This window comes from Crinia signifera, chromosome 5 (assembly GCF_055691185.1).
Source record: "Crinia signifera chromosome 5, ASM5569118v1, whole genome shotgun sequence".
In the NCBI taxonomy this organism is placed as follows: Eukaryota; Metazoa; Chordata; class Amphibia; order Anura; family Myobatrachidae; genus Crinia; species Crinia signifera.
Window position 1 is genome coordinate 55,649,749 of NC_139221.1, and position 13,172 is coordinate 55,662,920.

Consider the following 13,172-nt stretch of genomic DNA (forward strand, 5'->3'; position numbering starts at 1 on the left):
ATGGATCAATCCATATAAAGCAGCAAATGCTGTCCATGCATGTAGACTGATCCGGAGCATGCCCAAATGCAGTATGCACATATCTGTGACATGCATCATCATTTCCACCCAATGGGGCAGATGTATTAAGCCTTAGCAAGAGATAAATGCAAGGGTGATAAGGAGAGCTAAACGTCCAGCCAATCATCTCCTTACTGACTTTTTTCAAACACAGGCTGTAACATGGCAGTTAGGAGGTGATTGTCTGGACGTTTATCTCTCCTTATCACCCTTGGATTTATCTCTTGTTAAAGCTTAATACATCTGCCCCACAATTGGGCCATCCGTATGCGTGAAAGCTCTAATTAAAATCCCAGAAAAAAACTAGTTTTCGGCATTAAAAGTGATTACTTTAGAGCTGAACAGTAGTTCTGTTTGTAGAGGCATAAGAAATTGTGTTGGGTTCCAAAATCTGTTTAACAATGTCCTATTTTTTTTCTTAGGAGAGAAATGCGGGTATGTCATAGTGTTTAATTGGCATATAGACAGGAAATCTGCCTAAAAGCTAATGTAGCACAGGGTGAGGTAAGGTGGACATTTATTATTAAACAGACAAAGTATACGCTCCGTGTTACTGAGCTTGAGGTCTTTTCAGTAATTTATTTATGTTAGTGGCCAGGCTTTTGGGACCTCACAATGTAAGTATAACCACCGACTTGAATGCACTGACAAACCTTGGCTCATTGTCGGAGCAGTAGAACATTTAGAGGAGGTCATTTAGGATTGCTGAGGCGCAGGATAAAGTTTTGTACAGTAAATCAGCAGCAGTTACAGTAACTACAACAGCAGTGCGACAAGTTTGGTGGAAAAGTGCAAAAAATGACATTTTGTATTGCAGAGCCTGAAATAAAGTAGTAGAGGTGTACATTTTTATTTCCCCAATATGATTAATCTAATACACAAAAGAGCCTAAAGGCCCCCATACACTATGCAACTTCTCCGAGGGGATAAGTGGCATCTAATGAACCGACGGGAGCTTCGCGGGCAGCAGGATGTATCGTATACATTCCTTTTGCATATGATATTTCATATGCAATTCCATTCCCCGCCGCTGGGTGGCTGTCTGAGTCGGAGGTCGGAGCGGCAGGACTGATCTCTGACTCTGATCCAATGCGCACAGGACCGCACATTGGATCGGAACGGATGTCAAACACATGCGATTTGGCCTCCTTCCACCAATTTATGGGCCCGATCTGTTGGAATCGGGTGAAAAGTGGACAAATCGCACTAGTGTATGGTCAACTTTAAGTTAGTAGCTATATGATTTCCAGCCACTCAGAGAAACAGGAAGTGGCTGGCTGGGAGTCTCCAGCACCAGTCTGATTGCAACACAGATCATAGCCGCGACCCTGCCCTGAGCTACGGTGACATGATTGTGTCATCACACCTCCCCAGACCTAGCCACCTCCATCACGCCATCTTTTGGAGAAGGCAGCCAAAAGGTCAATAAGTAGGGTCTGGTTCCCTAACAGCAGAAGGCGAACATTAATCTAATGTTTACCATTTTGCTCAATGCGCCTCTTCTGGAGCATAAATTGTAAGCATGTGAGCACGGTACATAACAGATACACCTCCTTTGTCCTTCGGGGCTTACTGCCAGTCATTTTACAAATGTTCTGCAGCTCACGGTGGTGTCAGATGAGAATAATTAGCACTAGAACTAGCTAGATGCGATCGGGGTACCATTTTCTTCAAGATCTACATCCAGTCACAGTGCCTGAGTATTCTCGGTGCATGCACTGTCAAGAGAGAAGGGGCCCATATGGAGATGAAGTTGAGTGTGGATTTTAGTGGCATACCTGGGAGGTAATAGTGGTGGTTAGGCAGACACTTGTATGTCACTGACCGTGGCTGAGACCAAAAATATTTAGATGGTGAAACTGCACTTGCCATAGAGCTGATACAAGTTTCAACGGTGCATTCGATGACACACTGATGATGGTGCCCCCTAAAATGGATCATCTGCACCACTCTTTTTCTCATTTTAATCATTTCGCTCTGCAGCATGAAATGTTAGTTTTGCATTGCTCTACAAAGTGGGTGCACTGACACACATATTCTGTACTTTGTTAGGAATTACATTACATCCTGTGGGCTGACGCCCTTTTACTTCACAAACCTTTGCGTGCCTGCAGAATTGCCCAAATTATGGATTGCAGCGGTGCCAAAACTAATTTTGTGCTGGGTATGAGACTTTTTGTGCTTCATAAATTAACTCCTTGGTGTCCTCAAAAGAGAATTCAGGTCCCAGGCCACTAATAGTGACAGTTTAGGTTATGGAGTCTCATATAACATCTACACTTTCCCCAAATACCCTAGTACTAATCAGTAAGAATGAATGTTAGAGCCTGTTAGTGCCCTATCTATAGGACATATGGCACTTGTTGATGCTTGTTAGTTATATTAGTAAGTAAATTAGTACGTTTTATTTAGATAGCGCACTTTCTCCAGTCACTTTACAGACATCAAAACATTACAAATAATACATATGATTTGGGAAGTACAGCAGTAGATAAGTCACAGAAACATAAGAGAAAACCTTGCCAGCCCAGTAGGCAAAATACAGCATTGGTGCAGGCATTTTGGGTAATAGCTTCCACGAGTTGTGTATTCCAACTCTAACAAGGTACCAGGTGAGGCAGCCACCATGGGCGCACTGCATAGGATTCCCCTGGGTATTCCCTTGAAGAAATTACACAAAATGGGGTGATTGCACTGTAAAGCAGCGTCCCAATAAGACAGCCAGAGCTATGAATTTTTGGGATGCGGTCATCTATTAGAATGAACTTAGGTCTACAGTCATTAGGTCGACCCCACTAGGTCGACTGGCAGGAAGGTCGACCTGACTTAAGGTCGACATGGGCCAAGGTCGACATGACTTAAGGTCGAATTTGCATAAAGGTCGACATGAGGAAGGTCGACTAGTCATAAGGTCGACATGGGTTTTTCACTGTTTTTTGAGCCGACATGTGCCGACAGGCGATATTTCATGCCCTACCATCCACTAGGGCGTGGTGGGAGAATAAAATAGTGTGCCGAGCGCAGCGAGGCACCGTGCCCGAAGCATAGCGAGCGTCCGATTCTCATTGCCAACTGTGTCCATGTCGACTGTGTCGACATTCGGATCAAAAAACAGTGAAAAACCCATGTCGACCTTATGACCAGTCGACCTTCCTCATGTCGACCTTTATGCAAATTCGACCTTAAGTCATGTCGACCTTGGCCCATGTCGACCTAAAGTCAGGTCGACCTTCCTGCCAGTCGACCTAGTGGGGTCGACCTAATGACTGTAGACCTAAATGCAGTCTGACGAATGATCCCATTCCGAATTTTTCATCCCATCCACAAATGTGCCAGATGAGGAGGCAGCCATGTTGGGTGCACTACAAAGGTTACACTGTGTGAGGTTAGCCATATATAGACCCAATGCAGATATGGGAAAGCAGATGCTTGTGTAGTAGTATGATATACAGTGTGTGAAAACATCCACGTAAAAAAGCACATTTTGTCCGCGGAGGAACCATCCAAGGCAACCAGCTGGGGTATAGTGTGTAGGTCACTGCTGGCAGGGTGTGCAAACCTGGGCAGGTTCACATTACAGGAACAAGTACACTGTTGGAGGGTGAAAATAAGGGACATGATAAAAACACCTTTGCAGGGTGGAAATTTGGGAATCATTATTTTCATAAAATCATAAATGTCCTGGTCTCATGGGAGCAATTCGGGTGGGTGTGAGAAAGTGGGGAGCACATTCAAGTACACTGGAAGTGTTGCTACATAGGCTGGCCCTGGTGTTTCCCCCCACAGCTCCCTGCTCACCATAAAGGCTAGGCCTGGGAAAAGTCCTGGTGTTCTCAGCCATTGGGGTGGTAGGCCTGGTCCAAGTGTTCTCAAGGCACAGGTGAAGTGAGGCCACATAATGATCCTGAGTTGTGTGCTTCTAATTCAGTCCTATAGTAACGTTGGTTTGTTGTTTGCCTTCTGTTTTCCTTCGGTTTAATGCTGGTATACGTTACATTCTGTGCACTATAACAGGCCTGATTCTCCTTATGAGAGTACATTATTCACCATATTATGGACAAATCTAGATGTATTTATGATTGCTGAAATTCTGCTGCTTTTCATGATCTGTTGAATCAGTTTGTCCAGCTCCACTAAATAATCACTAACAGAGATATAGGGGGAAATTTACTAAGATGGGAATTCTATTTCACATGGGATGTTGCTATGGGAACCAACGAGAATCTACTTTATATTTAATTAGCACCTTCTATAAGATAATAGATAGTATCTGATTGGTTGTCTGACATAGAACTCAAATTTACCCCATACAATAGTCAAGAGTTGTTACCACAGCAAAAACTGCCAATCCAAGCATGATCTATTCAATTCAATGCACATTCTCACTGTTATAGAAATAAATTAAATGGACTATCTTCAGCTATATTTAACTATACTGTAAATAGTGGCTATGATTTGAGATTTCATCAATGTACATGTGTTCCCCTTCTTAAAAGAGAACAATTAAAATACTTAGAGGGAATTCAATTGCCCACAATCATTTTTAGGCGTTAAAAAAGGGGACTTTACCACAATATTTCTTTTTGGGTAGGGGAGCATCGGGCTGACTTTGGGGCTAATTGGATTGCCCCAGGGGATCAATTAGCCTACAGGATATTGTTATCCTCCCATAGCTGCACAATTAGAGAGGGACCATTTGAATCTAATGTAAAGGCGGCATTAACTAGTACTAACACTACTAGATGCACATTTCCATTAACATGAATTTAATATTGGCATTTTATTAGCATTCTGAGTTCCCTGCAGGATTTTCTACATAGAACTCCAAACAACCCGGAAACAAAAGAAGTGGAAATGTTAGTAAAAACAGTAGTTTATGCTGGCCACACATTAGTCCAACTTTCCTCCAACCATCCAACTATCCAGCTTGGATGGAATAAAAATCTGGTACTGGATGGGAGCAAATGTAATATTTACTTCAGAAATTTGCTCCTAAAATGTGGAAAAGGACAACAACTGTGGTTGAACCTGTTTGATTTAAACAATTTGACTGAATGGTTTTGTCCATTTTCCTGGGTTTGTGAGCACATTTCTGATTGTACTTTGCTTCCATCCAGTACCATATTTTTATTCCATCCAAGCAATTAGTTGGATGGTTGGAGGAAAGTTGGTCTGATGTGTGGACAGCATATTGTGACACTAGCAACAATGGTTTCTAGTGTCAGACTTGTGTTGCTTTCAGACCGCATAACTGGCTTTGACCCTGTATTTGGAAACGTTTCCAAAAACGGGTCTGCCAGATAAAACCCCTTTCACACCGCAGCACTTAAACGGTATATTACCGTTTAAGTGCCGATTTTTTGACACTGGCAGACCCGTTTTTGGAAACTTTCCAAATACAGGGTCAAAGCCAGTGCAGCCTTCAGCCCTCCCCTCCGTGCAGCTCCCCCCCCCCCCTCGCGTGTCGACCGAGAGCATGTCGACGCCCCCCCGCGCATGTCGACGCCCCCGCGCGTGTCGACGCCCCCCGCGCGTGTCGACGCCCCCCCACCCCACCCCGCGTGTCGGCGCCCCCCCCCCCCCCCGTGTCGACTTACCCCGTGCCGGTACCTCCGTTGTGGACTGCAGCTCAGTATGCTCGGAAAGCACTTATGAAAAAAGTGTCTTCCAGAAAATGGCTGCCCCATAGGAAACCCTGTTTAAAAAAACTGTCTTCCGTATGGGGGGCAGCCATTTTCTGAAAGACACTTTTTTCATAAGTGCTTTCCGAGCATACTGAGCTGCAGTGCCGGGAACCACAACGGAGATACCGGCACGGGGTAAGTCGACACGGGGGGGGGGGCGCCGACACGCGCGGGGGGGTCGACACGCGGGGGGGCCGTCGACACGCGCGGGGGGGCGTCGACACGCGCGGGGGGGCTCCAGTGCTGTGAATACTTAATGAGCGCTCATTAAGTATTCACTGTGCTGAATTTAGGACCCAGCTCATTGGCTGGGTCCTAAATACCGTTTCTGAGCCGATTTTTGCGCTAAAATACCGGTTCAGAAACGGGTAGGACCCTGCATTTTAACCGGTTAGAAAAAACGGCATTTTCTAACCGGTTAAGTGGGACTGGACCTTTCAGACCGCACACATTACCGTTTTAAAACGGTAAAAAAACGGCAATTTACCGTTTTAAAAGTGCGGTCTGAAAGAGGCATTGGATACACAGTTTAGCAAAATAGAAACTGCTTGGAATAAACACCAGTGGTTCAGGGACACAAAGCACTTCTTCCATACATGTTAAGAGCACAAATTATACAAACGTAAGCACAAATATAGTATCCATGCATCCCATGCCCATACACAGATGCACCTCCTCACTCACCAAAGTGTAAACACAAAGGAAAATAAATAATATGAAACTCAAATGATAAGATTTATATATTTTTTTAAACAATGTGAATAAGGACTATATTGTATACAAGGGATTTTATATCATACTGCTTTCACATTGCAGAAATGGGTAATGACACGGTATTCTTAAATGGGACTTTAAAACGGGTCTGAGCCTTGAGACCTTTAACATTGCAGGTGAAAACCGTTTTAAAAATCATTTAATACCATTCAAACATTCAACCCGTTTAACCCCCAAGGGACACGTTTCAAGCCATTGAAATAGAGCTGTTCAAACTGCCAAAAAAACGGTTTTAAAACGTGTAGGACTCTGCTTTTTAACCGTGTTCAAATACCGGTTAACTTTAACCGGTAAATCAACTCTGGCACTTTCAAATTGCAGCCTTAAACGTTTTCAAATGGAAAAAAAACGGCAATATACCGTTTTAAAAGTGCGATGTGAAAGGGGTATCATTGACTTACAATGCAACACCTTTCAATGTAAAAAAAACCCCCATAAGATAAATACTAAAGATCGTTCATTCTAAACTCTTTTTCAAATTTTTAATAACCCTGGAGAATACCCATTAGCCTAATAAACCTACATCTGACCACTATATGAAATTGATATAATATCATGCCAACAATTTTATTTTAGGTATGTCAAAATGCTATCTCGTCTGATATATAGTCATCAAACCAATTCTTTTTTTCTGAAAAATCAAGGCCATTTCCAGTGTTGCTCTGTGCCGAAAAATATTCAGGATGTTTAATTTAAAATGAAAAAAAAAAAAATACAAGTTGAGCATAGTTATACATTTACATACTTTTACACTTTTATGGAATGTTAAACCGGTAAGACCTATAACTCACTCATATCACTAGCATGTGCATGCTGCATCCAACATTAGGTATAATACATATTGAAATATTGATTACTTTGAAAAAAGAATATCAAAAAAATTGTCAAACCCATGCATCTATTTAAAGATCCAGTATTTTATTGAAATTATCTAAATATATCTAGATAAATTTAACAAAATAAATATAGGTTGAGGCTCCTATATCCAACATTTTTTAGCACAACTTAGAACGTTATAGTATATATATATATATATATATATATATATATATATATATATATATATATATATACTATAACTTTCTAAGTATATATATATATTTTTTTTTTTTTTTTTTTTTTTTTATTTACTTGGTTTTAATGCAATCCCCCAAAAACAAAAAGATATCAATTATAATCTGCACAGAGGTCTGTCATTCTATTTTTTTCTTTTAAGACAAAGTGATCATTATATATATGTATTCAATGCTTTTTGCAAGCTGTGGCAGTGAGCAGTGCTGACTGTCACAGCTCGCACACGCCGTTTCCACCTCCCTGGGTTTTTACAGTGATGTGGAAACGGCGTGTGCGGCCGCCAAAACAGCGAGGCTCGCAGCTAAATGCAGCGGGCTCCCTGCATTAGCCACGAACCTCGCTGTTTGGGCTGGAATTAACACCCTCATCTGACAGCGAGGATTCCCCCGGAACATTGAATACGGTCAGCAGCTGTATTCAATCCCTTGGCCGGCCGCATTGAATTGAACTGCCCATTGACGCACACAATTTTTATCAGCAGAAATTGTACAAGCCTTATGAGATGACGCAGTCGCTTCTACTACATTCATTTATTTCACTGTACCTGGAGATCGTCTGAATTATTCTATAATTAATGGATTCTACAAGAAGAAAGCATACAGCAATGTCATTAACCAGAATGCACACTGATACATGTAGTAGCATGTTTAATATATGGTACCAAGCTAACAGGGTTCTTACTTTTCTAATTATTTTACAACCCAATATAGCTGTGGAGGTATCTATATTATAATACATAGACTAGAATGCACCATGCACAAAGCCTGAGCATTCATGATGTTTGACAGAATCAGTAGCACTGAGGTTTTTGTGCAATTTATCCTTTTCTGTATATTATTTATGTTGTCTAATAGTATGTTTATTTTTTTGCTCTGTAAATATATATGTATATACATATAAATTTATATTTGTACGATATTTGTTTCAGTAACTATCCTGAATGCTGCAAAGAACAAAAAAAAAAGCACAAAAGCTCCATTTCATCCTCTGAACAACCAACAACTGTCTGACCTTCTTATCTTTAGATTTAATAAAATTTGTAATGTATTTTTGCAAGACTAAAAAGATCTGTGAATGTCTAAGGAATCTAAGGGTTTTGTCATCATTTCAAAAAGAGCCACCGCGAGGAAGAGCACACGCATCGGTAAAATATTGTTGTTTCTTTACAGGTTGCTTGGGTCAATGTTAGTAATTATTAATAACAATAACATTCTTGTTTGACTTGTATAACTGGTATCCAGCATGTTTCATTCTAATTCAGTCATACTCTTCATCCAGCTGATAAACCACCATCTGCACTCTTCCATATACATCAATAATTTCTTCTCAAACATATCTAATGGCACTTTTATCAATGTTCCCATTCTTGCTGCCTTTGACATACAGAAAGCAGAGGAAATGTGACTTTGTAATAACTACGATGTTGATGACTTCCATACCAATCGTCCTATGAATTATGTATGCATGCAAGTAACTGTTGAACATTTATGTCAAATGTCTGTACAAGGACTGCATTTCTTTTCTTCATTTCAGTCTGAATGCATATGCAGGATAGAAATAAATGTATAAATGACTCATTTCTGTTTCATTTCAGTTCTCTGTCATTTGCATTAACATCGCATTAATTCCGTCAGAGTCATATGGGTCGGCAAAGCATTACAAAAGGATTCGTCCCCTACACTATAACAAATGCAGCATGCTGTTAATTTCCTAGTTTGTACACGTGTCCATGTTAAAAAGAAAGGTCTATCGTATTGTACAAATGTGTGAGCGGGGAATACTAAATGAAGGCAAAAATAAAAAAGCAAAGTCATTTCTAAAGATGCCAAACCGCCACTCACAATTTATATGGAGAAGCACATTTTTAGAACGGTAAAAACATTGGCAATATTGTTGACATTGATCATGTCGACACCACAATACCAACAGTTAGGACACTGATATTGTAACAATGTCATTAGGCTATGGGTCATATTCAGTGCATCCGGTGAGGGGGTTAAATGGTGGGTATCGCCGAAAACAGGCGACCCTCACCGTTTAACCCCCGCGCCGGCCGCTCACCCTATTCAATGTTCTGGGGGAACCCTCTGTGTTAGGTGACGGGGATTCCCCCAAATAGCGCGGCTCGTGGCTAATGCAGGGAGCCTGCTGCATTTAGCGGATGCACACGCCATTTCCACTTCGCTATAAATTCCCCGCAATGTGGAAACGGTGTGTGCAGGGGGTCAGTTAAATATTAACCATGCGAGCTGTGACAGTGAGCAGTCTGTACTGCTCGCTGTCACAGCTCGCAAGAAGCATTGAATATACCCCAATATGTCAAAATTCTTAGAATGTCAACAAAGGAAATGTCAACTTTGAATGTCGACATGGGGGTTTGGCTGTGAATGACATTGTCAGGGCTAGGCTGTGAGTGGTGGGGGAGATTTGGGTTGGGCACTAGAGGGAGGGATAGGCATTAAGGTTACAGATAGGGGAAATATACAAACCAGAATGATTGAGATCGGCAGCTCTGACCCGGACGTAAAACAGGGACCAAGAAGAAGCTGCTAAAGCCACCAGGAGGAGGTACGTCCGTGTATGACCACCAGGACTGAATGTCAACATCCTAACATATTGACAAGTCTTCGAAGTCTACATGATGAATATCAATATGGTTAACACTGACATCATGAACATGTTGATATTCCGTCCCCAACCCGCACAAACACTGTTTTAGTAAAAACGTTACAAATGTACTAAAATGAAGACAATCCACTTGTACTATTACTCTCATAACGTAATTAAGCCCCACAGATAGCTATTTGGTTAATAAATTGGACAAATGATAGTTAGTTCAAGGAATAATCAGGAAGTTTTACTACAAAGGACTTTTGAGGAATATTTTTAGTCACCCAACCGCTCGCAGTCCCATCCTAGGACTGCAGTTCTACAAATGGCCAAAATAAGCTATTGCGGGGAGGCGTTGTTCAATGTGGACATTGGGTGTGCACCTTTTAATGCATGAGGGATCAATTAACCACATTTTCCAAAATGAATGAGCTGTTAACACAATTTGGTGTCATTGGTACTCTGCCCCTTATCAGTTACACATTCGCCATTAACCTATGGGATAGTACTTTTTTTAAGGGGAAATAAATATGTAGGGCTTGTGTATATGCACAAAGGTGCAGTTACATATCAGAAATGTAGTGGAAATGTAGTGGGCATTCCTAGGCAGTGACTGGGAGGTGGCTGTTTATTTATTTATTTACAGTTTCTTATATAGCGCAGCAGATTCCGTTGCGCTTTACAATAGTAGACAGTGATAAAACAAACAACAGACTTGGGGGTTAGAGGGTCCTGCAGAAAGCTTACAATCTATAGGGATAATTCTTATGGACAGGTTATGGGAGTGTTGCTGGTGGCTGATAACTCAGACTCTTAATAATCCACAATGAGACCACATCACAATATTAATCCCTTTAACACTCTCATACTGTAAACAAAAAGGACTTGCAACCTGGCGTGAAAAGTACACAGAATTAAATGAATAATAAGCAGCTTAATAGGTCCTGGAGACCATCTATCTCCCAATTCAGCAATACAAAGCAATCCGGAGTTGGACCGACACAAGCGCTGGGTACAAGTACCAACACTGATCTCCTAGTGTGGATGTCACAGGCGATCAGTGTTGAAATCAGATCCTCACTTGCAAACAGTATGGGTCTGACAGATGTAGGTGATCACCTCCCTGGACGCATGCAGCAGACAGACACTTACTTTAGAGTTCTGTCTCGCGTTCACATAGCGTGTTCTTTATCAGGGAAATGACCGGATCTGTATATCAAGCTGGGGCGACACTTACTTTTAGATTCAGTCTCGCGTGCACGTAACAGGTTCTTTAATGGACCAGGTATTCACAGCTTGAGCAGGGGTAACAAATTTTATTCCACACGGTAAAAATCACAGGAAAAATGTGGGACATAGGCAAACACAAGGAGGCGTAGATGGTCCGGCGGGTTCGCGCTGCAGACGCAGCCGCTATAGACGCTTCCAAACGTTCCTTAGTCCCTTCTATGTAAACGCTGCTGTAGTGAGCAGGTGAGATGGCGTCAACGCGTTTCGGAACCGGAGTTCCTTTATCAAGATAAGCCATCAATGTTTCTCTGTTCCTTTTAACAGGTAACCATTTGATCACGTGGTTATTAGTCCTCCAATCGGAACCTAAATAGCCCGGCTTGCATATAATACATTTAAGATAGAACCTTTGCTAACTATCAATATATAAGGCAGCCTGGGCACTATTTAAAAAGTAGTACATAGAATCACAAATAAGTGACAACATATAAAAAAATGCAAGAATATACAATATATAAAACTGATAAAAGATTATAAAACAATTACAGGCATAAAATATACACAGAATGATCTAAAATACTATTCCCTCTCCACCGTATAAAAGCTGGGCATGGGGAAACAAGAAAACAGCAGCAATTAGTGAGGACATGATAAACCTGGAAATGACATATTATTTAAAAAACACCATTTCTGTAAAAACACCAATTTTTTTTTTTTTTATAAAAACCATTTATATTCGAAATCCAGGTTTAAACCCCTAGGTGCCAGCGTTTTTAATTCAAAGATAGTTCTCATTTTGAGTCTGGCAAGATCACTCTCTGCGTTGCGGGTTCTCCAGTTTTTATTGCACCTAGGGGTTTAAAGCCGGGCTATTTAGGTTCCGATTGGAGGACTAATAACCACGTGATCAAATGTTACCTGTTAAAAGGAACAGAGAAACATTGATGGCTTATCTTGATAAAGGAACTCCGGTTCCGAAACGCGTTGACGCCATCTCACCTGCTCACTACAGCAGCGTTTACATATAAGGGACTAAGGAACGTTTGGAAGCGTCTATAGCGGCTGCGTCTGCAGCGCGAACCCGCCGGACCATCTACGCCTCCTTGTGTTTGCCTATGTCCCACATTTTTCCTGTGATTTTTACTGTGTGGAATAAAATTTGTTACCCCTGCTCAAGCTGGGGTAACCTGCTGGGGTAACCTGCTGGGGTAGCTCAAGCTGGGGTAACCAAGCTGGGGTAACCTGGTCCATTAAAGAACCTGTTACATGCACGCGAGACTGAATCTAAAAGTAAGTGTCGCCCCAGCTTGATATACAGATGAATGTTTGCCGGTCATTTCCCTGATAAAGAACAGGCTATGTGAACGCGAGACAGAACTCTAAAGTAAGTGTCTGTCTGCTGCATGCGTCCAGGGAGGTGATCACCTACATCTGTCAGACCCATACTGTTTGCAAGTGAGGATCTGATTTCAACACTGATCGCCTGTGACATCCACACTAGGAGATCAGTGCTTGTACTTGTACCCAGCGCTTGTGTCGGTCCAACTCCGGATTGCTTTGTACTCTCATACTGTAGATGGGGACAAAATACTGTCCCGAATGAATAGCCCATGATTTGCTACTGTAACTCCAGCAAGATAGCCACCAGATATAAAGTGGCAATTAGTTTTAAGGCAAAACCCCATAGGCTCACACCTAGTCTAGGGGATTATTCAGAACTGATTGCCGGGCTGCAAATTT